This window comes from Hakea prostrata, chromosome 6 (genome assembly GCF_041222555.1).
Source record: "Hakea prostrata isolate BN-2017 chromosome 6, UWA_Hpros_2, whole genome shotgun sequence".
Classification (NCBI taxonomy): Eukaryota; Viridiplantae; Streptophyta; class Magnoliopsida; order Proteales; family Proteaceae; genus Hakea; species Hakea prostrata.
Genome location: NC_142605.1, coordinates 38876304 through 38882336, shown reverse-complemented (window position 1 = coordinate 38882336; position 6033 = coordinate 38876304).

Here is a 6033-nt window from a genome sequence, read left to right as displayed (position 1 = left end):
TCCCAATATTTTTTTCTTTCTTTTTTTATATACACATACCATCAGCAAGTTTTGAAACCATACCATGATAACCTCTTAGAGGTGTTTGGTCTTACCAATTGAATTGACATAACTTTTATTTCAACTATGCTGTTGTTAAATAAGAAACAATTTTGCTTAAAATAAATAATAAGAAATAGTTTTTTCTTCATTGTCTTTGAGTGCTGAAATCATGTATAATTACATAGAGAGATAAAGAGCATTTCTATTACACATACGAAAAATTATTTTGCTTCAATCATGCACAGAACGGTCCTACAACATTGTTGTTGGATTGTTAAAACAACGTGGCCAAGATTTCGACCTAAACACTCGTTGCTTTAAACCAATAGATGCAACAAGTGGTCAAAATTGAAGTCTCGATTGCGTTTCGACCATCCAACAATTGCAAGGCCGTCATATGCATTTACTACACAAGACTAAAGCTCGATCTTACAAAAAGGAAAATTTTCAGGACAACCCCTTGAGTTATCCCTTAAAATTAATGTCGCCTCTTAAGATGTTCAATTTGTCAATTAAACCCCCTATCAATATTAAATCACAATTAAATGTTGATGTAGACAAGTTAATCGTTTTAAAAAGATAAAAAAACAACCTTGAATGAAAAACCTATATTCAAATTGTTTCTTCATCTTATTTTACCGTGACTTCTTCGTCACTTAATGGTAGATACTCACAAAGTTTGAATATATGGGTCAGAAGTAGTGTTTTTTAACTTAGGATGTGAAGGTAATATTGAAAATAAATAATTAAGAACTAACTAAAACTATTAGTGTTAGTTATAGGGGTCTGGTTGATAATTAGATAGTTAAGGAAATGACAGTGATATTATGGGTTAATTTATGGGGTGGTATTGAAAAATTTTCTAAAAAAAAAATAAAAATAAACCATGGAAGAAACTTTACATTTTTAGGGTTTTAAATTAGGAGGTTATGTTTTGATATTAAAAAAAACATGAATGCCTAGTTGAAAGACTGTATTTCTTTGCATTTTAAAAATAACTTTTTATTTTTTGGGTGAGAAACATCGATTAAACATGAATGTTTCAAAACATGCTCAAAATTGTGCCAAAAACATTGGTTCCTTTCGAGAATGTTAGGGGGAAAAAACCACAAGAAGATCACACATGTGATATAGATTGTTAATTTAAAAAAAAAGAAGGGAAATTTTACCTACAACCCTTTAATTTAAATTAAAAAATAAATAACTCGTGTTGAATTGATTCATAAGTTAGAAAGAATATAAAAGTCATCAAGAGAGCAATCATAGAGAATGATTTTTCTAGATCCTCGGTTGGAAAGTCTCCAACTAGACCAATCAATTGCCGAAATGCCCCTATGTTCGTTACTCTGGAAGACTTCACCCAGAGTAGCGAAAACTCATTTCCCCTCCTTCCCCCACCATCTTCTGACCCCTTAGAGTACAAAATTGTAGTTTTGAATCGCCCAAATGGCTTTTCGGAAGGGAGTACTTCAGCAATCCACCAATGAAAGATGAAACAATTTTCCTTTTTTCCTTCTTTTTTATTTCTTCTCTCAAACGTCAAACTGGAGACAAGTTTAAAGTTAAAAGGAGGGCAGCAAAGAATAAATGTTAAATGATCACTTAAGGGCATTACTCTTACAATAAGATGATTGATACACAATTTAAAACAAACATCAAAAAAGGGAAGAGAAGAAGAAAAGAAAAAAGTCTAAGTCTAATAGTTCACAAAATTAATGGGTGTATATGTAAAAAAGAAAAATGAAAACCTATAATTATTTGAAACAGAAAAACAGAATAAGTCAACGAACCATGACTTTTTTTACATAAATAAACTTGGATACATGATTTTGATTTCCTCAACCATAGAGCCTCCTCTAAATTAGATACCTGGCAAACTAATTGTTTGAGTTTTTTTATTATTATTATTATTATTATTATTATTATTATTTATTTATTTATTTATTTATTGAAGTGCTAATGAAATTGGTGTTATCTTCTATTCCAACTTATTAAATGAATGTTTTAATTCTCTTAAGTAAGGTTGTCAAGGATTACATTCCAATGAGAGGATCCGGACTCTCATTCTTCGGCACCCCCTCCAATGTTGAATCCTGGATCCGCCCATGCCTTTAGCAAAGCATACATGGAAACTTCTCTATGAACCAAAAACTCTTCCTCCCTTGTCCTCAAGGTTCCTCAAGGTACAAAAGAAAAAGAGAATCCCATGTATAAAATTATATCATTTATGTTTCTCCTGTTTTCAAGGATATGGTTTTAAGACAGGTAGATATTGAAAGGGATTCCTCGATCTTACTGGATGGATCCTTGATCATAGGAGTTCCTTTTACCTTGAATATGCCAAATTAATGTTAATCACTCAACTTTGATCTCTTCGCACAGTAATTAGTAATTGCATTCTAAAGAGGCCAATGAAAATAGATGAGCAGCATATGATCATAATGAACACAAGGAAAAAAACAATGAAGTTCTAAAGTGACTAGAGGATCAATTGGTGAGAGAAGAAGCAATTAATAGAAGTAAAATAAGAGGAACATGAGATAAACTTACTTCTCTTACCCATGAAACTTGCACATTCGATCTATTAGACGAGTCACATCAGAACAAAAGATATCAATAAGTATTCAATCTTTGAAGAATAAAAAATAAAAATAAAAATAAGAACACAATTAGTTTTGGAAAGAATCCCTTTCAATAAAACATTTTTGGTGAATATGTCTCGAGCAATATTCTTCTACCTAAACACACAGGTATATCCTAAGGTAAAATCATCATCTAGATCCCAAATGGGAGGTGATTGAAGCTTTCGTGCACATTTCAATTGGTCCTTGAGTTTTTTATCAAACAGAAAAAGAAAAAAAGAAAGAAAAAAAAATTTTGGTGTAGGTATTACACTATTCTGATAGAGAGGTATTTAAAGTAAGTTTTAAAATATTGAGCAAATTATACGGACACCCTCAAAATAAAGCCTTAATACACTGATAACCCATTTTATGTTTAACAAACATACAATTCCAATTTTCTTAAAATTATTATTATTATTATTATTATTATTATTATTATTATTATTATTATTATTATTATTATTATTATTATTATTATTATTATTATTATTATTATTATTATTATTATTATTATTATTATTATTATTATTATTATTATTATTATTATTATTATTATTATTATTATTATTATTATTATTATTATTATTATTATTATTATTATTATTATTATTATTATTATTATTATTATTATTATTATTATTATTATTATTATTATTATTATTATTATTATTATTATTAAAGATGAAAAGACTAGTGTACCCTATGATGGAACTGAAGCCAAAGATAAATAGACTATTTACCCCTAATGTCTCCCACCGTCATCCCTGCCTCCAGATCATGATGGTCATCGTTTTCTACCGGAAAAGATAAAAAGAGTTTGGAGAAAGTTGTAAATTCTTCTGTAATTATGATCACGTATCCAAGAAGAAACATTTCTAGAACCAGGGATTGAAGAATAATTTGTATTCATCATTATTAAATAAATGAGAGGTACCGATGTATACGGTATACCTTCATTCTTGATTCTTTAGGTGAAAAGTGAAAAGAGAGGTACTTGTCATTTAGAAGGCTCGAACCCAATTGATGATCAACCAGTGAAAAATAAGAAAGCCGTGCAGATCTTGTTAATGAACTGGACTTTTATGCTACCATTAGTTGATCAGTTAGTTCGCGAACTTCGCCGCTTAGTCAAAGAAGGTCACCTTGAGGTTCCTCAGAGTCAGAGGTTGCTTGAGCTTCACTCAGCTCTTGATGGCTGCAGTGACTTGCATTTCATCAATGTTTTTGTCAAAAGCAATAGGTTTTCTTGATGGTTGTCCTAATTGAGTTTAATTGTTACAGGTAAATCGTCTTTGAATGGCAACGGTACCCTATAATCGAAACAATATATATTCCAACGAAGACAAGTAATTAAGGAAGAAGGCAAAGAACCCAATTGTTGCTCCTGAACGAGATGAAAACATGGATTTGTTTTAATTTGAGGGTAATTTTGGAATTAAAACAAATGAAACGAGGGTCGAGTGGTTTAACAGAAATTAGTAATGGATTGGAGTAATGTGTTCAAATTTTTTTTAGGTAAAACTAATGTAGTCACTAACTTTGGAGTGTCTGTTCTCATGAAACATAAAATGAGGCTATTAGGATCCTATTTTGAGGTGTCGTTGTAATTTTCTCTAAAAATTTTATATAACTAAAAACAAAAATATATTCATGTGAGTTTTAAATAAACTTATTACATTTTTTTAATGAATTACCAATAATTGATAAAAAAAAAAATCTTATTAATATAATGGCCTGCTTAGCATTAGGAGGGAGGGTAGAGGCCGGTACATGGTGTTTGACTTAATTTAGATGAAAGCATGAGTGGATGCATGATGCATGCCATTGGCTACACCCACACTTAGGTCTCACCAGTCATTTCAGCATGAAACACACACCTAGTTAGATGTTACCTAAAATTCAATTTAAGTTAATATGGAGGAATACAATAATTAATTAAAAAAAGTACTAAAATGCTTTCCTTTTATTTTTTTTTTTTACGTATAAAATTGAAATTGTTATCGTGGCAATGCTCTTTTAAGAAAATGAAATACAAGGAGGGGGAGTGGGAGGCAAGAAATAAGGTGAAGTTTTTTTTTTTTGGAAAGGTAGCTTGTTACTTTTTTTTTGGGTCAAAAGTTTAACATTTCATTCATACTTGAAAGAAACAACATACACAAACACCAAACAAAAGGAAAAAAACAAAGACTAAGGGATGGGCCGAGCCCAATAAACCCTCAGAATACTGGTTGTGACAACCACAGAGCCAGAAAAACATAATGGGTATGATAAACATAACCACCACCGCTTGCCTCCACACCACAAAGGCGGACACCAACGCAGACATAACCACGTCACAAGGGCTTACATACCACACGCCTCAAGGGCGAAAACAGAGTACGCCACAATGGCAGATATAGAACACGCCGCCTCATAGGCAAAGACAGAACATGCCACAAGGGCTGACATACTACACACCACAAGGGCTTACAAACCACACGCCTTAAAGGCGACAACAGAACACGCCACAAAGGCGAAAACAGAACACGCCACAAAAGCGCCAACTCAGTTGTTGAAGCCAAAAGCACCTGATCTTGTTTCTAAACTCCCATCTTGAAATCGCAAACAAGGATACCACCAGTAGCAGAAGACAAACAAAAACTGGCATAAAAAACACCAAATCCGCAGAATATATGACCAAACTTGCATCAACCACCGGTCTGCTTTTTTCTACTCTCTTCTCTTTTTTTTTCTTCTTTTCTTCAGATAACCTGAAACGTCCACCGTTTGTGGAAAAAGAGAGAACAAAGATAGGCGGAGAGAATGAGAAACTGAGAATTCAATCCCACCTTCCTTCCACCCACGTAAAGATAAAAGCAAAAGAAATGGAATTTCAACAGTAAACCTCACATTTTTTTTCTTCTTTTTCCCTTTCAGATAACCTGAAACTTTCCACGGTTGTGGAAAAAGAGACAACAGAGAGAGACGAAACTTCCACAGCTGTGGAAGAAGAGACAATAGAGATAGACGGAGAGAATGAGAAACTGAGAACAGAGTTTTTTTTCTCTTTCTTTTCTCAACCGGCTCTTCACATAAAATAGAGAGAGATGAGAGAGAGAGAAACTGAGAGAGGAGAGGATTGGAGAGAAAGAGGTAAAAATGAATGAAGTGAAGAAAGGAAAATAACAGAGAGAGGCGTGAAGCAGACGGAGAAGGCAAGAGTAAAAAAACCAGCGGGGAGAAAGCAGAGAGAGGGAGAGAGGAAGCGGAGAGAAAGCACGGCGACCTTCTGCTTCTTCGCTTTAGCGGTAAACCCTAAACGGAGACGGGAGGAGGTGGAAAAGCATTTTATTCACACATTGAGCTTGTTATTATGGGGTGGGAATTA